The sequence below is a fragment of the Rattus norvegicus genome, chromosome 4 (assembly GCF_021556685.1).
Source record: "Rattus norvegicus strain SHRSP/BbbUtx chromosome 4, alternate assembly SHRSP_T2T, whole genome shotgun sequence".
NCBI lineage: Eukaryota > Metazoa > Chordata > Mammalia > Rodentia > Muridae > Rattus > Rattus norvegicus.
Genome location: NC_141537.1, coordinates 134,330,404 through 134,355,083, shown reverse-complemented (window position 1 = coordinate 134,355,083; position 24,680 = coordinate 134,330,404). Strand labels below are relative to the sequence as shown.

The window sequence follows — 24,680 nt, the reverse complement described above, 5'->3', positions numbered from 1 at the left end:
CTTACTCTTCAATGGGGGTGCTGCTTCACTTAGTTGTTAGGTAGCCAGGGAAGCTATGTATGGATGTATATGTAAGAGGAGACCTAGATCGAAATAAGTCTGAGCTCCCAGGTGAAGGAAGGGGCCCTGTGCAAAGACAGGAGATTGCAGCTCAGTTCGGCAGGTACACTTTTGAGCAATGAGTAATGCAAGGCAATGCAAGGCTTCCGGATCAAACAGGGCCTGCAAGGTGTGAGTGTCACTTTAAAGTTGTTAGCCTATCCCCAAGTGTGGCAGGAAGCTACTTGGGAAGGGATTCGATCAGAAAGAAAGATCTGAGGGCCACAGAGGTGGGACATAGTGGGACACCACGGGAGACTGTTGTAGTATGATTTAATCTCCATGGGGGTTTCTACCCCACCTTTGATCATTCAGTTCCCAGATAAAGGACACAAAACTTTTATGTTTATAATAAGACTTAAAGCACTAGAGCTGGGCAGATATCTACCCTCCGTGCTATTATGTCTACTTCCTTATCAATCACCCCAATTATAACTTGCCGTGTTCTATCTGAGCTACTCTTAACTCCAATTGGCCAACCCTCATGGGCATGTTTTTATGACTCATCTACCCCATGGCATTTCTCCTCTCTCCACCTTCTACCTACCCTCTCTCCTGGTTTTCCTCAGACCTCAAGCTGGGGACTGAAACCTCACCCACCTCTCTTCTGCCAGCTGTTGGCATCTTTATTCAACCAATAGTTTTAAATTAAGGAGCAAGGTCACATAGCATTTCTTGGTGTACATGTGGTTTCTCTTGTCCCTGGGAGTAACCAGGCCTCAGTGGCCAATGTTTAGCATTACATTCCATAGCAAAAGACCAAACCTCAACACTGTTAGTAGAAATCCTAGTGGCAGGTGATAAAGCCCAAGCAGCACAGGTATACAGTAGTACTGACATGAAGTGGCCTTTATGACCTCATGTATATAGGGGACTAGCTGGCCACCATCAGTCTCTGCCTCAGTTAGCAGAGGTCACTACAGAGCCAGCCATCCTAGAGGAGAGGCTTGGGGCTGGGTACCGGTATGATGTCATTTTCTTACTCAAGTATCCCAAATTCTCTGGGTAGGAGACTCTAGTTATTGGTTGGATTTATAGACTAGAATTCAGCAAGGAGACTGGCTGCAAATCTGAAGGAGGGATTTCACGATATGCAGCTGTGCACAATGGCGAGAAAGCCACAGAGGTAGCAGGCCTTGGGGGCATCTTCTGAGAGCCTGACCCCCAGCACTAGCCACAGAGGAATTCCTACAGACCCCATAAGAGCTGACACATGGACGAGGCCAGCTGTCAGAGAGTTGAGAAATGAAAAGGAGGTGAGGAATGGAGGGATGGAGGGATGGAGGGATGGAGGGATGGATTGGTTGATGGAGGGATAAATAGATGGATGTGAATAGGTGAATGGACAGATAAATAGCTGGTTGGCTGGCTAGCTGGTATGTATGTATGTATGTATGTATGTATGTATGTATGTATGCATGGCCAGATAGAGGGATAGATAGATAGTGGTCAGATAGCCAAATGGCTGGCTAAATGTATGTGTGTATGCATGTATGCATGTATGCATGTATGTATGTGTATATGATGGCCATATGGATGGATGGATAGATAGATAGATAGATAGATAGATAGATAGATAGATAGATAGATAGATAGTCAGATAGCCAATTGGCTGACTGTGTGTGTGTATGGCCAATTGGATGGGTGGATTGATGGTTAGATGGCTAGATGGACAGACAGAATTCTGGCAAAGTCTTGACACACCTCTTCCTGAGTCTGATAATTCCATGAGTCAGATGTCAAGAAAACAACCCCCACAGAAGAGCATCCAGGAAGGGTCTTTTCCACCCAGCTCTGGGAACGGTGGACTTCAGTATCTCCTTAGCAACCAGATCTGTAGTGAAAGGATTGGGGGAGGGGTGCTGTCACACCGGCTATGAGCGCAGCTTTAGTGATCCTAGCTCTGGTTTTGTCAGCATGGAAGCCATTGTCACCATTTGGCTGCAAGCACCCACATTTGGGTCAGTCCCAGGGGTGATATGTGTCCGAAACCTGGCTAGTAAGTTTCAGACCTAAGAGTTGGGAAACTGTTAGGAGAAAAAAAGCCATGTTTTGGGGGATCCGTAGTTACCACCTTCCCAGCCCCTCAACTGTCCCACCAATAGTGGAGACATCTTGCTAGGACAGAGGAAGGCAAATCTAAGAGATTAGTGATTAGGGGACAGTCCTTGAGGGCCTGGGCTCAGTGTTCCCTGAAGCCACCTGCTTCTTGGACATAAGCCAATACTTCCTCATTTTGTCTGTCAGAAATAGCTGTGGAGGACTGGCAAAATGGCTGGGCATATGAAAGTAGTTGCCACTGAACCTGAAGGTGTGAACTCAATCCCTGGGACCCAATGGTGGGAACAGAACTGACCTACTGCTGGTTGTCATATGACCTCTACAGGCCTTGCTGTGGTTCTCTCTCTCTCTCTCTCTCTCTCTCTCTCTCTCTCTCTCTCTCTCTCACACACACACACACACACACACACAGAGACAGACAGACAGACAGAGAGAGAGAGACAGAGAGACAGAGAGACAGAGACAGACAGAGACAGAGAGACAGAGACAGACAGAGACAGAGAGAGACACAGAGAGAGACAGAGAGAGAGAGACACATACAGAGAGAGACACAGAGAGAGACACAGAGAGAGACACAGAGAGAAAGAGAGGGAGGGAGAGAGAGACAGAGAGAGAGAAAGACAGAGAGACAGAGACAGAGACAGAGGGGGGAGAGAGAGGGGGAGAGAGAGAGAGAGAATAAGTAAAATGGAGAGAGAAGGAATGTCTCTGGAGTTCTGACACCAAGTAAGTGGTCCCAGGCACGGCCAAGCATGGAGGCACGAGACCATAGGATGGAGGAGGGCAGAACGCCGCATCACCTGTCAGATACTTCTCCGGCCATCATCTCAGGCTTCATGTCCCTATGCTAGGAATCCTCCCTCTTCACCTGTCTTTTCCACCATTTTCCTGAATGTTCCCATGTTCTCTAAATGGCTTCTTACAAAAATCAAAAACAGTGTCTGAGATGGACAGTGCTTGAGATACGGACACTCAGTGCTTAGCTCGTGTGTGCATGTGCATAGGACAAAGCTTCTTTGATTCTGAAACAGCTTTGCTGAGTGGTTCTGGATCAAGGTTTCTCTTGAGGCCAGAGGCGTCAGCTGTCAGCAAGGGCTTGTCACCTGTAGGCTAAGGCTGGTATACTCATTGCCAAGATGTAGGTGGTGGGAGGAGACTTGGGATCCTGGCCATAGGGACCTCTCTCGGAGCTGCTGAGAATTCTCAAGCTGCCTCTGTGATTTAAGAGCAGGCAGGGTAGGTAGTATCATGCTTTTGATGAACCAACCTCCAAGGTCACACTGCATCCTTCCTGCAGGGTTCTTCTGACTAACATATGGTCCCTATGAATAGGAGAGACAGAGAGACAGAGACAGACAGAGAGAGACAGAGACAGACAGAGAGAGACAGAGACAGACAGAGACAGAGAGAGACACAGAGAGAGACACAGAGAGAGACAGAGAGAGAGAGACACATACAGAGAGAGACACACAGAGAGAGACACAGAGAGAGACACAGAAAGAGAGGGAGGGAGAGAGAGACAGAGAGAGAGACAGAGAGAGAGAAAGACAGAGAGACAGAGACAGAGACAGAGGGGGGAGAGAGAGGGGGGAGAGAGAGAGAGAGAATAAGTAAAATGGAGAGAGAAGGAATGTCTCTGGAGTTCTGACACCAAGTGGTCCCAGGCACGGCCAAGCATGGAGGGGTGGCACTATGTCACAGAATAGAGGTTACTTCGTGACTTCTGTGCAGACTACAAAGAATTGACTACATTTCTTTGTGTCTACAAAGAAATGACTATTTGCACAGATAGGGAGAGCAACCAACAGACCAAAGAGGATTCCGTGAAATCTGTCTTTGGTGAGCCGCAGAGCTCATGGGGTTGCTTACAGGACCATGGGCGGCTCAAACACAACTGCACTAAAAATAAGTCACCTAATGACTTATGACCACCAGACCACGGAAAAGTCTCCTGAACAATGTCTGGGCAGCTACACTAATTAAAGGGTTCTAACCTTCTGCCGGCCTCCCACCTCTGATAGAACGTCGGAGAGGTTTTGCTGGCAAGGCTCCTGAGTTATGTTGATCTCTGTCTCCCTCCACTAGAGACTGTTAACAGGTGAGGGTCCCCCAGCTGCTAACAACGGCTTCTATTCAAGACACATGGATCATGTCCAACCCTGAGGAAACAGACCCAGGCAAGGGACACAACAAAGGGGGTGGGGCCTCTTCCCAAGGGGAGTGCTGGTGTTATTAGCATCAGATAGGCGAGTGGCTTCTTCCTCTCGTGGTGGGGAGACCTCTGGATGCACAGGATGGCTTGGCATCCCCAAGGCATTGGGAAAGCACCTCTTCCTGCAGCGTATGCTTACAAGGGCTGTTTCCGAGCTCACCAAGAGCTCCTTAAATAAACTAGTGAACTGACTAAACTAATTTGCTGGTCTGCAGCTTCTGGCGTGCCTAGGGATTTCCTAATAAATACTGGCTTCGGTTTGGCGACTCGCCAGCACCACAGCCCTCTCAGGAGCTGAGCACAGCAAGAGCAGACAGTACCCTAAGGGGTGGGAAGGTGGCCTGCAGGGGACCTGGTTCTGCTATGTTCTGCAGAAACTTTGTTTATCTTCTGTGCCTCAGTTTCTCCCGCTCGAAAGATGATAGATTTCGCTAACTGGCAAGGCCGTCAACTGTGTTTGGATAAGGAGACGTGACGCTTTCTAAAGGCTACCCCATGGGATTATACGTGTCTAACTCCTCCATGGCAGGCTCTATACAACAGTGGGTGTGGTGTGTAGAGCTGTGAGCCCCAGGCCATCCTTCTCTTGCTTCCTTCACTGCCGACTGAGACTATGCAGCTGCCTAGAATCCCCACCCTTGGCCTTTCATGCTGGCATGAGCTACTTGAGATTCCCTGTGTTACCCTAAAGCTGTGCTTTGCAAGCAAACTTGGCTGGGACAGTGGAACCTGTGCAACTCACACCGGCTTCCTCAGAACAAGCTCTAGGCTCCACGATTCCCTCCTCTTGTCCCCACAGGCCCTGCTGGCCACCCCACACACCCTGGGACTAGGCTATTTGTGGCACCCAGGACAGGACTGGTTTGTGTCTTCAGCAGAAGGCCCTGTTTGGCCATTCTCAGCCTCCCTGTTTGGCCATTCTCAGCCTCCTGCAGGGGCTGCGTCCTGGTGAGGAGGGGCCTGCCACCAATACCCCTCATGGGCATCGCAGGGCCAGGCGAGGTGGCCTTACTCAGCGGTAGGGCTGTCAGGGTCGTGCAAGATTGGCAGACAACTCTGACCTGGATCACAAAGAGTTTGGAGCCCCTGTAGATGATGTTGGCCATGGCGAGTGTCCCTGGGAAGGCACAGCAGGCTTCCTCATACCCAGTCAGAGCTGTGGGGATGATGTTGCCCATGATAGTATCCATGGAAGGTAGGTCAGCCTTTAGTCTCTAGCAAGGGCTCTGGGGACCATGTGTGCCATGAGTGTCCATGAAAAGGTGTGACACCGTCCTCATTGCCATCTGGGCCCACATTCTCAGTCATTCCTGTTCATCCCACAGACTATGCAGCCCATCCAGGCTGCAGGACTTGTCAGATCCTTTAGTGGAAATGGCAGAAGATCGGTCAGAATGCAAACTTGAGAGTGGACCTGTCTGGGGGTGGGCCAGGGCACCATGACTCACTGCTAGTCTGACCTTACAGCTCACTTAGCCAACTCTGAGGGCTCTGGCTCTAAATCTCCATCATGCTTTCCTGCCTCTGTAAGGTGGTAATGGTGTGGTGAGGACCTGCAGATGAGGCCCACCATGCAGGGCAGTGAGCTAATGGCAAGCTATCTTCCCCCTCCTTCCCTCCCTCCCTCTCCCTTCCTCCCCCCCTCTCTCTCCTTCCCTCCCTCTCTCCCTCCCTCTCTCTCCTTCTCTCACCCTCTTCCTCCTTCCTTCCCTCTCTCCCTCACCTTCTTCCTGTTCCTCTCTCTGCCTTCCTTCACTCCTTCTTTTCTCTCTCTTCCCTACTTTCCTAGTCCTCTCTCATCTTCCCTCCAACCCAGTCTGTGTCCCTCTCATTGTCTTCTTCTCCCTCCCACCCTTCCTCCCCTCCATCTTCTCCACTTCTTTTTCTCCCCCCTTCCCTTCCTCTTCTTGGGATGAGAAGTCAGAGAAGCTTCTGACTCGGCCTTTCTGATGCCAGAATTACAGCTGTGTACCACACCCAGCCCCAGACCTCAGGGTTCCTGAAAGGTAAGGATGACACCTGGTGCCCAACACTAAAGGCTTGAAGATCCTGTGTGCTCAGTGAGATGCTGTCCCTCCCATGCTGGCTCCAGTCCCACAGATGGCACGTTTAGGAAAGCAGTGAGCAGGGTAGGCAGCAGGTACAGGCAGGCAGGCAGCAGATACTCACGGCCTTTGCCTTATTCTTTCCCTGTCTGTGCCTCTCGGGACTGGGTGTCTCGACTCTGCTGGGAACAGCTCTGTGGACCCCCCACAGGCCCAGCCACAAAGCCATAACTCACTCTCCCCCCAGCTCCCCCAGCCTTAATTGGGCCAATCTGTCCACCTGACACCCTGCGTTCTGGTTCATTTTCTTCACAAAGCCTTCTCTTGTCACTTGACAGATTCTCAGCTGTCGTGGGCACATTTTTCACTGTGTGCTCTTCACATATTTCCTAACCAGGTTTCTGCTCTCCTTAAACCCACGGCACTTTATAATTTCTGAGTGATCTTCCTCACTGGCTGTTGCTCTTCTCCACTGCTCGATATGACTTCTACTTAAAAACCACTAGTTCTTTGGACGATACTCTGGTTCCCAGGGCCACGATAGCAGCTAAGTGTGGGACCAATGTACTAATCTGTTTCTTGCCCAACTGGCCCCAAGACCATAGCTTGGGATAATCATCTATTTGGTGAGTGATCCTGGAAGCAGATACAGCACAAGTGATAGAGAGGGACGGAGGGAGGGAGGGAGGGAGGGAGGGAGGGAGGGAGGGAAGGAAGGAGGGAGAAGAAAGAACCCAGCCTTTGCACCACTCCTCACTGGGTACCACACACACAGAATGAGCCTATACATTGCCTCTGGAGTGGAGACCAGAGCATTCAACCAGGGATGCCATCTCCACGTAGACCCTGAACCATTTCCAGTGGAGTCTGAGTGACCAAGTAACCTTTGCTGGCTTTGGAGAGATGCCCTATAAGGTCAGGACTCTGGAGCCTTCTACAGAATTCTCCATCAGCTTCGTATGGCCACAGGAAGTCAACATTGCTGTGTACAGATGTCCGAAATGGCCTGGCACACAGATTTGACTGTAAGTTGGAGACTGCTATGTCTTTGTCTCCACAGTGCCCCTGGCTATGAAGGGTTTCTACTGATTTAGGGGCAGCAGGAAGGCACTCCATGTCTGCCAGCCCCCCCCACCCCCCTCCGCAGAAGGAAAGGGACATCTATCCAGGCTTCTGTCTCTGGCAATCAGCCCACAGAAGGGGAAGGAATGAGCCTCCCCAGGTTTTTCTTGGCCTGTGATCTCATTCAAATGGGGTCCTAAAGGCTGGTGTTACTAACACCATTTGCATCTGCAAATGGCAAGAGGTAAACAGGGTTGGGTTGTTTTTCTTTTATCTGTCACTCTGTGCCTGTTGTCCCTTCTTAGCATCCTGGGTGGGTCCTAGAAAGGTCTATGCCCTTTAATAGGGAAAGGCCATCTTCAACTCACCTTCTACCTCTACCTCTCAGAGTCAGTTGAGTGACTCTCCAAGAGGGGACTTCCTACAGGATCAACATCCCATAAGCTCTGTACAGGAAGCTCTATGCAGGGCTGGCGGCAGGTGAGCAGGTGTAAACCACCTTTGCAACCTTCTGTTCTACCCTCCCCCACCCCCCTCTCCTTCCTCCTCATCCTCTTCCTCTGCCCTCTCCTTCCTTCCTTCCTTCCTTCCTTCCTTCCTTCCTTCCTTCCTTCCTTCCTTTCTTCCTTCCTCCCTCCCTCCCTCCTTTCCTTCCTACTTCCCTCCCTTCCTTCCCATGTGGTAAATGAAGGATCACCATTCCCTTCAGGCTTCACCCATGGGGACAAGCTTCTTCCAGAAGACAATATGAGCAGCAGAGGTCCCTAGAGAGACAGCAGCCCTGAACTGGGGCAGTGACAAGGAACCTGAGAGGAAGAATGAAGTTTCCTCTTGACTCCTGCTGCTGGCCCCTACTGTTGGTGCTGCCGCTAAGTAGCACGTGCCTGCTCTCACTCTGCCCTGCCATACCTGTACCTGATACTCAACGGTACTGAAGAGCACATTGTGGGCTGGCGGCAGAGAGCTTACAGTGGTAGAAAGGACATAATGAACAGAGCTGTCTCCAGGACCATGCAGTCATTTTCTCTGACACGTTTAATGAACTAAAACCTTACATAAGGCGTTACCTCTTCATGATTCTGTTGTCTCCCAATAGTGTGGGCTGGAGGCCACAGCAACAGTAAGCTCTTGGGAACATTCCAAATCCAAACTACAGTGGGACATGATGTTGGGCTGGCCGATCTGGACTCCTTTTGGGGGTTGCCATATTTTATTTTATTTTATTTTATTTTATTTTATTTTATTTTTTATTTTGAGACAGGGTCTCTTTTTGTAGTCCTGTCTGTCCTGGAACTCATAGAGACCCACCAGCCTCTGCCTCTGCCTCTCTGCCTCTCTGCCTCTCTGCCTCTCTGCCTCTCTGCCTCTCTGCCTCTCTGCCTCTCTGCCTCTCTGCCTCTCTGCCTCTCTGCCTCTCTGCCTCTCTGCCTCTCTGCCTCTCTGCCTCTCTGCCTCTCTGCCTCTCTGCCTCTCTGCCTCTCTGCCTCTCTGCCTCTCTGCCTCTCTGCCTCTCTGCCTCTTTGCTTCTCTCTGCTGCCCCTTTGCCCCTCTACCTCTGCCTCTGGCCTTTGGCCTCTGCATCTGCCTCTGCCCTCTGCCCTCTACCCTCTGGCCTCTGCCTGCTCTGCCTCAGTTTCCTCTGCCCTCTGCCCTTTACCCTCTGGCCTCTGCCTTCTCTACCTCTGACCACTGGTCTATGCCCTCTGGCCTCTGGCCTCTGGCTCTGCCTCTGCCTCTGCCTGCTCTGCCTCAGCTGCCTCTGCCCTCTGCCCTTTGCCCTCTGCCCTCTACCCTCTACCCTCTACCCTCTACCCTCTGCCCTCTGCCCTCTGCCTTCTCTGCCTTCTCTGCCTTCTCTGCCTTCTCTGCCTTCTCTGCCTTCTCTGCCTTCTCTGCCTCTGCCCTCTGCCTTCTCTGCCTCTGCCCTCTGCCTTCTCTGCCTCTGCCTTTGCCCTCTGGCCTCTGCTCTTTGGCCTCTGGCCTCTGCCTCTGCCTCTGCCTCTGCCTCAGTGTTAGAATTAAAGGTGTGCTCCACATGCCCAGCCTGTCATTTCTTTGTATGTGCCTGCATGGGTTTATATGGAAGTCAGAGGTTAGCCTCAGGTGTCATTCTTCGTGTTCTTCCAGAGTCTCGTGATCTACCAGAGTCTTAGGCACTTGTTTATCACACTTTGGTTGTCACAGATATCTGAAAATGGCATTTATAGCCATCTCTACTGAAAGACACAGTAGCCGTTAGTTCACTGCCAGACCCTGTTACTTAGTGTGCTAATAAAGAAACACCAGTCATTGTGTTGAAGATTTGTTTCACATTTTGGCTTCTAAGTAGCAAGTTTTGAATACAGCGCTAGGCATTTGATTTTGTGTGTGAAGAACCATGATGCCTCAGAAGACTTCCCTGCTTCACCAATGCCGAGTCACACTCAGAAGCTCTGCTCCAGGTCTAATTCCTGGCATTGAGACTTTGGCCACACTGCTCTGGCTGAAGGAAATGCTATCTTTAGCATTAAAGAAGGATTTAATGCTCCTTTTCCCTGGAACAGTCATTGCTGACTCTCGCTGTTCAGACTTAATCACTCACAGTCTAATCATCCTGGCTTGCAGAAACTGGAGTGGTCATATCGAGTGTGTGTGTGTGTGTGTGTGTGTGTGTGTGTGTGTGTGTGTGTGTGTAGAAGTGTTTCCACATTCTGTGCCTAGAACTTCACCACTCATTAGGATATCATTTGAAAGACAAAATGGGGTGTGTGCACATGGTGCGTTTAGTGTTTGTGTGTGTGTGTACATCTGTGTGTGCAAGAGAGCACTCGTGCCAGTGTTCAGAGTAGGAGGGTGTGTGCTTCCTGTCTTAGTTTGAAATGACTGGTAAGAATGCTTCCTTGGATGCTCTGCAGGCTCTGGATGAAGCAAACCTAGAGAAGGTATAGAGACCAGGTCACGCAGGAAGATAGATATGTGTTCTCTCCCAGCTGCCTGAGATCCCAGAAGATCTGGGATTATCTGTCCTGAGATCAGGTGACTCACACAAACAGGATGTCCTAGTGCTGGCAACCAGGGCAGGCTCTGAGAGGTTTGGCTCAGATGGGAAGAACTTCAGATAAGAGCTGATTCCCTCAAGGGCCAGCATCTCACCCCTGCTAAACCCTCCAGCCTCTCACAGTGGAACAGCTCCCTGAGCAAGGACACCAGGGTCAGGGGCTTGAGCCACTTCTGCCTCACATGGAACTTCCTGGTTCCCACGTTTGTTCACTCCCGCTCTCAGCCTCTCCCTGCCACCAGGCCCCTCAGAACCAGAGCTTCCGCTCCTGTAGCAGACTCTGCCAGGCAGTGTCCCAGCAGGATGCACACTCAACACACAATCCCTGAGCGCTTCTGTATGAAGGAGCCAGGGAGTAGAAGGGACAGTGCCACCTCCCACAGTCCCCATGTCCCAGCAGCAGAGACTGGATGACAGATCCAGGAGGGTGGACTGTAGAAAAGTCTGCCGTGAAAAGCCCAGTGACCCTTGGCTTAGGGACAGGTCCAGTGTGAGGCAGACAGGGACTCTGGGATGAGGCTCTCAGCCCCTGACTGACTTCCAGTTTCTCACTCTGGCTGTTCATTTGTCCAGTCAATGGGAAGCCAGTGGTGCTTTAGGACATGATCCTCAGTGATCGGTCCAAGCTCAGGACAAATGAGGAAGGCAGAACACAGAGCTGATGTGGTAGAGGACAAACTGTCCTCATGTATCCCTCTGCCAGACTGGGGAGCATTCTCTTTGCCTACGACAGTCACATTTGTTATTTGGGGCCTGTTCGATGAGTAGGTATTGAGTGAATGAGCGAGTAGGTGAATGAATGAATGAATGAATGATCCTTCAAATCTTTCCTTGTTAGCAATAAAACTTCCTTTCCATGTTGTGATCTTCTAGAAAGTCAGTAAGGCCAAAACAACCTGCAGGTGGCACCGAGCTGTCTCCAGAGAAGAGTGGGAAAGAGTACACAGGCTTACCTGGTTGGGGTGGGGGTGGGGGATGCAAATGACTAGAGACCTCAAGGTTGGAATCTGGAACTTTATAGACGGACAAGAACATAGAGATGTTAGCTGAAGAATTTGGAGACAGACTAGGATGCCCTCGGAAGGAACCCCAAGATAGTCTCTTTTGTGGGGGATTGACTATCATTTATTTGTTTGTTTGTTTGTGCATGGGAATTTCTCATCTGCTCACACACGATGGCGCGAGTGCGTGAGCACACACACACACACACACACACACACACACACACGTATACGTATACGTATTTGTATATATGTGCACCACATACATGCAGTACCAAAGACGGCCAGAAGAGAACATAAGATGCTCTTAGAACTGGAGATAGAGACAGGTGTGAGCTACCATGTAAGTGCTGGGAATAGAACTCAGACCCTGCAGAAGAGTAGCCAGTGCTGTTTGTCACTGAGCCATCATCTCTCCAACCCCTACAAATTCCTTTTGGTCTGATACAGCTAACTTTCTTTTTCTTATAGCTTTTTCTTATAGACAATGATGACACACACCTTTAACCCCAGAACTCAGGAAGTAAGAGGCTGGTAGATCTCTGAGTTCAAGGCCAGCCTGGTCTATAGAGAGAGTTCCAGGACAACTTGGATTATACAGAGCAGCATAACTTTATTGTTTAAAAATAGCAAATAGGACAAAGCAGCTAAAATGATAAAAGTGGTTCAAAAGTATTGATATCTTGGTATACATCTTTCTGGATTTTCTCATCTCAATTTCTTTTCTTTCTTTCTTTTTTTCCCCCCAGTTCCCTATAGTTCCCAACCAGAGCTAAAATATCTACTGCATTTTAAGTACTTTCTTTATATAGACACAGTGCAAAACAGTTTGCATGCATTGGCTCACTAAATTTCTATATTGTAGGCATATAGGCATGGAAAAGTTAAGTGTATTGTCCAAAACCACACAGCTAGTAAATGGGAGAGTTGAACCAGAGCAAGCCAACTCTAGAGCCCACATTCTTCTGCCAGTTTCATGGCTCCTAAGTGGGATAGAGATAGCTAGCTAGAACAATCTCAACCTGGTAGTTTGCAGCTAGTGTTTGTCAGGCATCAGCCTTTAGCTCCAGCACATGGAAGGCAGAGGCAGTTGGATCTCTGAGTTTGAAGCTAACATGGTCTACATAATGAGATCCAGGCCAGCCAGGGGTACATAGTGAGAAACTGATACCAGGAGTGGGGTATTGCTGTGGCAGGCTACCCTTCCTTCTCGTTGGCAGAATGTGGACCTTGGGACTTGGGTTAGGAAAGCAGTTGATCTCTTTAAGTGGGGCTTATGGGGTCATACTGGTAGTAGCATGGCAGACAGTGGTGCTGAGAGCAACATAGATTATGACAGACTGGATCAAGGGGTTTCAGAGAAGTTAGCATATGACCTAGAGTCCATTCTTCTGAGAGGTGAAGAATGTGGCTGCTTTCTGTCCTTGTTCAAAAAAATCTGCCTGAGGCTCAAATTTTGGATTAATAGCATTGGCAGAGGAGATTTCAAGACAGCCTAACATTGGCATTGCTGCTTGGTTAGCTGCCATGTTTATGCAGGTCTATGATGAAAATGGACAAACTAAACAAGGAAAAATACAATGTACGGTTTGAGAAGAAAAAGAGCACCAGGAAATGTAATGGAGCTAAGGCTCTGATCTGAAATGGAATAAAGGGACTAATGGCCTCAGGGCAGGACCCCATCCAGCTAAGCATCTAACCAGTGAAGAGGAATTAATGAAAAGCGTAGGACTGGGTGAAGTGGCACACGCCTTTAATCCCAGCACTCAGGAAGTAGAGGCAGGCAGATCTGTGAGATTGAGGACAGCCTGAACCACAGAGAGAGTCCCAGGATATCCAGACTTAAACAGTGAAGGAAACCATCAAATACAGAAAGCTGATGCAGATGCCATGTTCCAACCCCAGCAAGCAAAAGAACTTAGCATCTTTGGCTATGTGGTTCTGGCTTAAGAGTCAAGGATACAAGAAAGGAGATGTGGAATCTCCCCTATGGCTAACGAAAGCTACTATGGCCAGGCAGGTATCAGGGCTATCCCTGCACAGATGCCCAGAGTCCATTGTGTGAAGCTATGAAAGTTAAACCTGGATTGCTTTGGAGACCCCAAGATGTTGGAGATGCCAGAGCTGTGGGACACCTGCCAAGGAAAGCTGCTGACAGGGAGTGGAACCAGCCCAAGAGGAAGAGATGCATTGCCATCAACAAAGCAGAAAGGAGTTGGAGATCTGAAGAGTCCTTTGACCTCAGACATGGACGTGCATAGTTTGGAGTTTGCCTGATAGGTTTTAGACCTTGCTTTGTCCAGTATTTCTCACCATGCTCTTTTATGGAATGGTGAAGTATATTCTGTGCCATTGTATGTTCGAAGTTAGCAATCTGCTTTTGCTTTTGCAGGGGGTTACAGTTAAGAGGCTGTCATGAGTCTCCAAAGAGCCTTTCACCTTTAGACATTTAATCAGTGTTGAGACTGTGATGATTATGGATGGGGGCTTTTTTTTTTTCCTTTCCTTTTTTTCGGAGCTGGGGACCGAACCCAGGGCCTTGTGCTCCATAGGCAAGCGCTTTACCGCTGAGCTAAATCCCCAACCCCTGGATGGGGGCTTTTGAAGTTAGACTAAATGCAGTTTTGCATCATAATATGGCTGCAAGCCTATGGGGGCCAGGAAGAGGAATGTGGTGGTGTGAATATGAAAGGCCCCCAAAAGTTGACATGGATTAGGAGGTGTGGCCTTGTTGGGGTAGGTATGGCTTTTGGGCTTTTGGGTTTCAATTGCCCAGGAATGGCCACTTCAACTCCAGAGAGGCAAGCATATATTAGGCATGTGTGTGCCGTGTTGTCTGTTAGTCTTTGGGGTTTACTAGGGGAGTAAGTTAGTGCTGGGGACACGGCTCATCTGGCAGACTGACTACTGAGCATATGCAGAGCCCTGGGTTTAATGCCTAGGACCACATGAGTTTGGTACAGTGGCACTTGCCAGTAATCCCAGCACTTGGGATGTAAAAGCAAGAGGATCAGAAGTGTAAGGTCGTGGTTGGCTACATAGAGAGATCAAGGCCAGCCTAAGACAATACATACATGTAACTTTGTAACTTTGTCTCTAAAGACAAGAAAGGCAGAATAAAATATTGCTGTGGAGCTCTTTCTGTTCTCTCCAGGTCAAGACAGACAGCCAGATTGCAGCATCGGTACACCTGTTCTCTGATGCGGACCAGAGCCTGTTGGTGACTGAGCGTCATGAGCAGCTCAGGTCTATGCTGCTTACCTCCCTTCAGGCCCTCTACAGTGATGCTACTATCAGTTCTCTTACTTGGCCCAGGTTAGGGTTGGAATTCTTTGGCCATTCTTTCTCCGAATGACTTATCATCATCCCATCTCTTCTTGTAATACAGTCCAAGATGACCACCTACCTAATCATTCAACGTCAAGGATTAAGGATTCCTAAATTTTAACTTGAGCTTTCCAGTGCAGTAAACTAGGACTCAACACGAATAGCCAAAAGCCACAGGACAGCAAGGAACTCAACAGAGTGGAATCTGTGTGGCGGCCCTAGGCGAGCATTCTGTGTCCCATGGATTTAACCTCTGGCGTGCCATGTTCTGAAACATAATGCCTCTGGGTATGTCTTTCCCTTTTTTTTTCTTTATTCACTTTCAATAAATGTTAAATACAGATGAATGTGACTCTCACAGGAGGAAAGCCACAGCTGGCCATGATGAGAAATGCTCAGAGTCCCCCAGAACCGATGAGTCTGGGAGCTCTGGCTCCTGAGCCTAAGTGGTTCGTTTTGATTTTTATTTTAAGAAAGAATCTTATATATCCTAGGCTGGCCTTGAGCTTTCTATGTAGCTGACAAAGACATTGAACCACTGACCCTCCCACTTCCTCCCATATCCCAAGTGCTGGCATCCCAGGTGTGTACTACAATATCTGCTTTTATTCAGTGCTGGGGCTCAAATCCAGGGCCTTATGGTAGCGAACAGCACACCAACTGAGCTACATCCCAGCCTCTAAATGGTTCATTTGGGAGGCAAGTCAGGGAAATGGTAGCCAGTCCACAAAGGGAACGTTAGAGATGGGTTAAACCAACTGTGGGCAAACCGCTACTCAAGTTCTGGGAGTCTATGTGCCCAAACTGCCCTTCAGCCACACATGGGCGACTGTGGACCTGAGACACTTAATGTCACCTTCACTGGTTGCTGTTGGACTTTTGGAGCTGCTCTGGTAGTATTTTTGTTCTCTTACTTTCTGGGCTGCCATGATTGTACCCAAGGAGTCTCCAGGATCCTGGAAAAATCCCTCAGATACAGGACAGAACCACATGCCCTGGGGTCTTGGAGGTCCAGCCTCTAGGCCTGAAAGGCCAAGGCTCCTCAGCACACCAGCATCGGGGGACGGCCCAGCCTACTTTGGGCAGTGCCATTCCTGGGCTGGTGGTCCTGGGTTGTCTAAGAAAGCAGACTGAGCAAGCCATAGAGAGCAAACCAGTAAGCCGTGTTCCTGCCTGGTTCCTGGCTCTGTTCCTGCTCAAGTTCCTGTCCTGACTTCCCACAGTGATGGATGGTGGGACATGTAAGCCAACTGAACCCTTCCCTCTCACAAGCTGCTTTTGTCAAAGCAACTAAAAGAAAACTAGAAAAACTCCTCATGTGATCCCCTGCCCCCATGCCATCTGAGCTAACCAGCATGTAACTGTGCCTAGATCTGGTTTATAAGCAGCCACATTCTGAAAACTGATCTGTTTTGGAAAGCGGATTGATCTTGGTTCCAGAATGTTCTTGCTAAAGGCAAACTCCACAGAAGAATTCTGATAAGGGGAAAGTGAATGAATTAGTTAGAAATTAGCTGAATTTATGTGTTAATGAATTAATGAGGCCCCAAGCAGAGGATTGGTACCCAGAGAAGTGCTTCTTTTTTGTGCAGATGTCTAGAGGTGAACAGGACAGGATAACTCCGTGCATGAGTCCTGTAGACATCCAGCATCCTCCTTCTACCTTGTTGCTCAGGGTTGTTGCTCCACCCACGGGTCAAAACTGGCTTCTGAGTTCATTGCCTACATTCTAGCCAGTAGGAGAGCAGCTCAGTTTACATCCCTTAGTGAGAACTTAGTCACATGGTCTTACCCAGCTGAAAGAGACGATTGGAAAAACTCACCTCTCTTCTTTCCTGAAACCTACATCTGGCCATTACACTTGTGTAGAGTTAGTGAAAGGTGGGTTGCTACAAGCCAGAAGAAGCATCATGGTGGAAGGGTCTGAAAAGGAAGATGACGGCCCAGCAGGAAAAAAGTGTTTCTTGGAATGCTGAAAACATGACTTTGCTCATGGTTTGTTTGTTTGTTTGTTTTTTGGTTGACCTGGTCCATTATGACACTCCCATACCAATGATGTAGAAGTCAATACAATGGACCCTTACTGGGTCTAAGATACTTTCCACATCTACTCTGGGGTACTCTCTGCATAGTATAATGAAGAGGGACTTCTTAATTCCAAGGTTTTAGAAGAAAAAAGTGAGGGTCAGTAAGTTCAGAATGGGCATTGGAGCTATCGAAGACATGGGGATTTGGTGGGGGGTTGGTGTCAGAATGGGCATTGGAGCGATCGAAGACATGGGGATTTGGTGGGGGGGTTGGTGCGTGTGTGCAGGACAGGAATGTAGAAGTATGTGCACCTGGAGGATGCAGGACAACCTGGGGCGTTTTGTTCCTTTTCACTACCTCCCTTACTTTCTTTGGAGATAAGGTGGCTCTCTGGCCTGGATCTCTCACCCTGGCTGGTCGGCTAGCTTGAGGAATCTGCCTGTCTCACGTCCCCAGAGCTGGCATGGCGTGACCACGCCTGGCTTTTTATTTTATGCTGAGGAGAGGACCGGGTGCCTGTGCAATTACCAGCTTTTCTCCCCACAACCCCATCCCCATTTTTGAGACGAAGATCTTAAATGTTGCTCATAATTGCTTGAACTCCCGGGCTTGAGTGATCCTCCTGCCTCAGCCTGTCAGCCTTCTGAGTATCCAACACTACAGAGTCTACTGGCAGTTCCAAGCCTTTAATTAGGGAGATAGCCTGGGCCCCGGCCTATTGGAGCCACCATACAGGTTTGTCACATCAGAGACGTACAGGGCCTGGGCTGGGATTTGAAATGGGGCCTACATGACTGCAGAGTCCACATACTTTTCACCACAATCCGATTTCCGTACACCCACTGCTTCCCTGGGGACACCAACAGCAAATCTACTGGGTTGTTGAGAGGGTAAACAAACCATGATGAATGAACCTCCTCTCCTAATATGAATGCCTTATTACTGTTATTCTTCATGCCCTGGCGGCATGCACAGCCTCTGCCACTGCTTGCCTGTCTGGTGGGTTAAGGCATCAGAGCTCTCGGCTCTAATGGAAAGTCACGCCTGAGACCAGAGTTGATGAAAAGTAGAGGACTCAGCCAGCCGCACGAGGCTTCCTACTCACCTGGACAAGGCCATTAGCGCTCCTGTAGTTAACTGGACCGTTCCATTGCCTGGCACACTGGTATCCCAGAAATACCCACCTGGGTGTGTCCCACATGAAACAAGCCCACTCCATGAAAACCGAGACCTGTTGAAAAGATAAATGAGAGGTAATTATTTAATTAACCACAAGAGACTTTGTTTTGCAAAACAGGATTACAGCAGAGTTGCGAAATAACACTGAAATTTTCATTCTAGGAGAGAGCCGGGGTATGAGGATGTGCGAGTTCTCTGCTGGTCCACTTAGGGATGCTATGGAACAGCTTGGATGGGAAACATGGTGGAGTCATGTGCCAGGGGAAGGTGTGGCACCCGAATTAGATTGGAGATTGTTAGAAGTAGATATTTTGAGGTTGCTGGGCCGACCCTTATCCCAGCTATGAAGAGTACAGACAGTCTGAAACTTGCAAGGGGCAGATCTAAGCTACCATGTTTGGGCTGTGTGATCCCCACATCCCTGTCCATCATTGATCCCTTGAGCTACCCAGATGCCCCCTGCCCTCTCCCCTGTGCTGAGGATTGCACCTCCAGCTTCACACACGGTGGGCACTCTATCACTGAGATAGAGGTTTCCCAGGCAATCCTTGAATTCGGTCTATAGCTCAGGAAGTCTGGAGCTTGTAGTCCTCCTGCCTCAGCCTCCAGAGTAGCTGAGATTTATAGGCACGTACCACCAGGCCCAGATGATGCTTCTTCTGGCTTTCAAACAAGAGAAATATGACTCAGCTAGTGCTTGGCCCTTGAGCTGAGATAATGTCACAGGCCAAGGCAGCAACTTCAGTGTTGTGTGTGCTCTGAAGAAGGCAGAGAAACAGAGAGTACCTTCCGGTTTGCAAAAGGACCAGGGGAAGAAGTACACAATATAGCGGTGGGAGGTGGTGAGCTTGATTTCCCAAGGTCGGGCTTCCTTGGAATGAATATGCCCAAGGTCTCCTCGGCAGCAGTGTTTAGCCTGATTCCCTGTATCCACTTCTGACAGGAATGAGATCTGAGCTCTGGACTGTTGGCTACCCCCACTGGGCACGGTGGTCTCAAAGAGACCCTTTGCCTAGGCCGCTGGACAAGGTAAAGCTGTTGTCCACAGGAAGAGATTCCAGCAAATCAAATGATGGTGGCTCTTGATAGGCAACGTGATGGCTTTGATGCTGGTTCGAGCGATGCTGGATCCCTTGAGCAAGCTCAGTGAAGGACACCATCTCACTTCTACCTGAACTAACCTTGAGGTCATGTGTTTCTCTAGAGAGAAAATGGCTGAATTATCACTGAATGGGTTGGAGGTGACAGCTTGAGAGAGATCCTCAATACAAAGAAACTTGGTTGAGGGCAGGAGGGCAGAATGTATCCTTCATGAAGCCTCTCCTGTCCTCACCACAGGGGCTTGGACACATTTTCCTTCTTTGCAACCCAACTGTGTACAACAAGCCAATAGGCTTCCCCCCTCTCAGCCGACCTTTCCCCCTTAAGTTTCACCAGGAAAGAGAAACTCTATCTGGCTACCTGAGAGTCTTGGATACCGACACATCATATCCAGATTCCTTGTCCATTAAGCAGTTAATTGTGCTCAGTTCATTCCAAGGCCATTCATATAAACACCCAGCTTGCATTCCGACATCATGAGAGTTCTCACAAAAGGGGTTGGCTGTCTCCCCGACCTCTTCACCTGATCCCCTGCTTCTCCTTAATGTGGCCTGGCTGAGCCACCTCTCCCTGCCAAGCATCTCCCTGTGGGTTAATAGCATCCTCTGTGTGGGCATCACGGTACGTTTGGATGCCAACCTCTGTGTTGAACACTTCTCCTGGAGCATGCTGTGTCCCTGTCATAGTCTCCGTGTGACTATGCAACTCTCCCCATTTCACACACATGGAAACAGAGAGATTGGGTCACCCACCTGACTCTACGGGAAGAGGTCTGTGCCACTCTTCTCTCCTAGGGTTCTGGCTTTCATGGGTCCCACCCCCATGCCACTGTCAGGGCCCGGAGGAGAGAACGCTCAGGTGGCCCACATGGCAGAAAGGCCCCCAGAACTTGGCCTTTCTCTCTCCTCCTCCATGAGCACAGTTGCCAATCTGGAACATGGCCCTTCTTAAGAAAGCCCAGGACAGAAGCCAAGTGTTGACTCACCTGCCAGACTCAGGCCAGCCCCTGCCAAGATGCCTCAGGCCAGAGCAGGAGGCCTGGCAGGGCTGGCCCATCGAGGAGCCTGCGGCAGCTCTCACGGAGCAGCTTCAAAGAGCCAGGCCTTCTCTCTTTATGTTTCAGGTTCCAGGGGCTAAAAAGATCCAGATGGGGCCCATCCTGCTCCTGCCTCCTCCCATCCCTCAGCCTGGAAGGCTCTGAGGACACTGTTTCCGCTGTGTTGCTCTACGTGTGGCAGGCTGATCTCTGGGAATCCTCCAGAACGGATGCCCTCCTGCCTACCCCAGCACACACACTGGATCCCAGACTCCCAGGACTGTCAGTACGGATGTTGTCTGTCACAGGGGACCCTAAGCAACGGAGGTGATGCCAGCAGGCTTAATCCAACCCAGCTAGCAATGTGAACCAGCCTTCTGACATCCCAGCAAGGGCGAAGCCACACTCCTGTATGCTGCAGTGCGATGAGTTCAGCAGGAACTGAGAATGAATGGAATGAACAGCTAGTAACAGGTCCACTCTCTCCTCTCCCTGATTCTCCCAGGCTACTCCACTGGGTCAAGGCAGCGCCAGTTCTTCTCGCCTCAGGGCCAACAATGTCAGATAGCCTGGAGGCTCCTCTTTCTTGTAGATACTTTGTGAATCCACCAGCAAATTCTTTGAATTCTATGATCATTAGGGAGCTGAGTCCTTAACAGCTTCTTCTGCTGTCGTAGTGGGCCCATCCTTTCTTCCTTCTGCTCTGACAGCTGTGTGGTCCACTGGAGTGAGGCTTTAGTCCTGCAAGCTCCCAGGCAGGAGGAGAGTCCTGTAGGCTGTGTGTGTGTGTGTGTGTGTGTGTGTGTGTGTGTGTGTGTGTGTGCTGACCTACTTAGCTTTAAACAGTGACACAGGTCAGAAGTGAGAAGAGGAGTTTCCATTGGGAGGCCCCATAGGAAGCAGGGGTCACTCTAGTGTGGGTCCCCTGTGAGCCTGGCAGACTCTCAGCCACCGCTCTGCATGTTGCCAGAGAGAACCCCGTTGTCTCACAAAGGCATTCCCAAGGCTGCTTCAGAATCAATTATCCTCAGAAGTCGTGCTGTGAAATCCTTCCCAAAGAACAGGATTTTATTTATCGCTCAAAGTTTTGAGGCAGGAGTGAGAAATGGTCAATGCTGATGACTGGGGTCTTCCCAGGAGGTCTCCGCCGACTGACAGGCAACCAGCCGCTGCGGTGGTTGAAATGGATAGTTCTCTAGGCAGCGGCAACCCCAGGGCCAACTCACAACTTCCTCAAAGGCTTTCCCAAGGCCTAAGCCTCTTCCCTGAGGAGTGAGTGCGGTAACTTTGCTATTTTGGTCACTCAGCGAGGTACCAGATACACCAGGAGAGCTCAGTAAATGCTGGCTATTATGGCTGATGTATTGTCTGTAATTTACTTCTCAAGTGGAAACATGCGGTGCGTGTGTGTGTGTGTGTGTGTGTGTGTGTGTGTGTGTGTTCCTGTGTTCATGTGTGTGAGCATGTCACACTCAAATTCATCTTCATTGTAGGAGCAGTTAATGTTTGAAAGATCACAGCCCCACACTCCAGAGGAAGTTCCCTAAGTGCTCCAATTATCTGCCTTAGCTCAGCACCCACCTGTGTGTTAATTAGCATAATGGGTTTCTAAAATGGTTTTTCATTGATGAAAAAAATGGCGTTTAAGGGAGGTAGACAGAAGTAGTTCGAAGGTTGCCTTGTCTGAATGCTGCAAACAATTAAGTCAGGTCAGTTATGTCTTCTTATCAAAAGGGGCAGACCTGGGAGTCTAACCAGTCCTGAGTCTAGACAAGTCAGTTTGCTCACCCAGCTTAGCTCAAATTGGTTACCAGGTCAGCTCAATATGATCAGACAGTGTTGCCCCATTAACCTCCAGTGAATATTATGTGGAAAGGGCTGTCAAAAATGTCTGGAAGACAAGTGAATGAAGGGCTGGGAGATGCAACCCTATACAGTATGCTTAGCATGCACAGGGCTGTGGGTTTGGTCCTCAGCACTCAGAGTGCCTTCCTGTAGTATCAGTACCAGGGAGGTGGAAGCAGGAGAGTCAGAAGTTCAAGGACGTCCTCACCTACACAGAAAGTTCAGGCCGAGCCTGGTCTATATGAGACCCTGTTTCAAACAGAGTGAATGAGCTGAGAGTGGGCAGAGTGACAGTTGATGGGACTGTGCACACACTAATTCTGGTGTGATGGAAATGGCTGTGAGAGAGAGAAAGGCCATCCTTGTGCCATGTCATCCAATTAAGCGGTGAAGCGAAGAAGCCTGCAGTCTCCATGGACTTCCTACCATTGCTAGGTAAAGGAGCTGACAGACTCAGAGGTGTGTGTGTGTGTGTGTGTGTGTGTGTGTGTGTGTGTGTGTGTGTGTGTGTGAAGGTGTGAGTGTACATGTTTGCATGTGTCACACTGGAGGATGTGTGTATATGTAGGTGTGTGTGCGTGTTTGCTTGTGTCACAGTAGAAAGTGTTCGTGAATGTGCATGTGTGTGTAGGTATGAGTGCACATGTTTGCATGTGTGTGCGCACAAGTGTATGTGTAGGTGTGAGTGTGCGTGCTTGCTTGTGTCACACTGGAGGGCAGATTCAGAGACATGTGTGTGTGTTGCATGTGTGTAGGTATGAATGTATGCATGTGTGTGCGCGCGTGTGTGTGTGTATGTGCATGTTTGCATGTGTCACACTGGAGGGCAGATTCAGAGACATGTGTGCATGTTTGCATGTGTTACTCTGTGTGTGCATCCATGTGTGTGTGCGTGTGCATGTATGTGTGTGTAGGTGTGAGTGTGCATGTTTGCATATGTCACAGTGCTCACATACAACTCTCAGAACAACCATCAGGGGTAGGTGTTCTCTTTCTCCTGGTTGGGGCAGGGTCCGTTTTGTCTCTTTGCAGTACTGTGCACCACAGGCTAGCTGGCCTGCAAGCCTCCAGCTGATTTTCCCATCTCCACCTCCCGTCTCCCACGGGAGTCCTGAATTACAAACAAGTACCACTGTATCTGGCTTCTCACAGCGCTCTTACAGTCGAACTCACACCAGCATGCTTATGCAGCGAGCACTTTTACTAGAGATGGGCTATCTCCCTGGTTCCAGGTAGAGAATTTAGATTCCATTTTCTCCCTATGAGAGAAACTTAAAGCCACGGATCTTTCTAGAAGCAGCATGGCTGAGTATTATGTGCCGGAGTATGGGACATAGACCAAGATTTGAATGTTTCTCCTCTTTTTTCACTACTAAGTGAAGTTTTTTCACTTGTCTTAACAAAATGGGTCTAAAGATTCTTCCTGAGAGTTATAACTCAAGCAAATGGGCTTAAGGCCACTTAACAAAATGTCCCACACAGAGTCTTCTCTTCAGTGTGTCTCGGTACATCACAGATTTCACGCAGATCGTCAGAGACTCTTGTAGCAGTCAACAAGCCACGTAGGTTTCCTAGTGCTCACAACTTAACAATGAGCATATGCTTGCGACAGGAAAACCCTGGAAGGTTTAAGTACACGCATCCTAGCTAGCAGCCCAGACCTCTTGGAGGACAGCGGGAGGGACCAGGAGCGCATGCTCAGTAAGCTTATCATGCATTCCAACGCTCAGCAGGCCAAGGAGTCTGAGAGTGTAGGGCTCCGTACAGCCTCAGGCTCCAAAGGCCCTCCACACTGCTTATGTGGGAGGCACTGGCTTCTCTGCCACAGTGAGGAGGGAGGGTCACCCACACCTTGCTAGCTTTACAGACGCGTCCCTATCTTATTAGAAACACCGGTGACCTGATTGATAGGCCATTGCTTGAGCACTGAACTGAGAGGCCATCACTTGAGATCTTAAATCCTCTGCGGCTGACTCCTCTCACCCCGGGGCAGGCCCTTGCATTAGTCACTTGCCTAACGGATGTGACAAATACCTTGACAGAAGCCACTTACAGGAAGAAGGGTTTATTTCATCTCACAGCCCCAGAGTTTTCAGTCCACCGCGGTGGAGAGCAGAGCAGAGGTCACCACTAGCGACCAGCGAGGCCCCACATCCAGTCTCCTCAGACTCCCAGTCAGCACCAGGAACTGGGAACCAAAGATTGAATACGTGTGCCGGCAGAGGTGTGTGTCCCGTCCCCCATGTGTCCGTGTCCCCCCCCCCTCGTTCAGGCCATTCTGGCCCTGTACCTCCAGAGTCTTAGAAAAATGAACGTAGACCAGTTGCCGTGGCTGCCTGCCCAAGGCTCCGAAAGCTGTTCATGTCATTTAGTCATGAGTTTAAGGTACAAAGTCAAAGAAAACGGCACGGCCGTTCATTCCTCAGTGGTTGGAGCCAGGAGAAAAAGAGTTCAGGTCACCCTTCCCTGTGCAGCAAGATGGCGCCAGCCTGGGCTGCATCAAACCCCATCTCAAAAACAAACAAACAAACAAAAACAAGAAAGTAAAGAGTTAATATCTTCATGTTATTAAATATTTCCCTACGTGAAGAGTTCTACACTGTTTGGATGAAAGACTGCCTGATGGCTTTATTTCCAGGCAGCTGGC

At 49.5% G+C, this 24,680-nt stretch overlaps 1 long non-coding RNA gene across 1 annotated transcript; it reads left to right on the top strand.

Moving 5' to 3' along the window:
• The first annotated feature begins 1,001 nt into the window (after positions 1–1,001).
• On the top strand, positions 1,002–21,545 carry LOC120102354 (uncharacterized). Its single transcript, XR_015687257.1, has 3 exons — positions 1,002–1,355; positions 17,848–18,125; positions 20,276–21,545. It is a non-coding gene; the product is annotated as an uncharacterized LOC120102354 (long non-coding RNA).
• Positions 21,546–24,680: the final 3,135 nt, after the last annotated feature.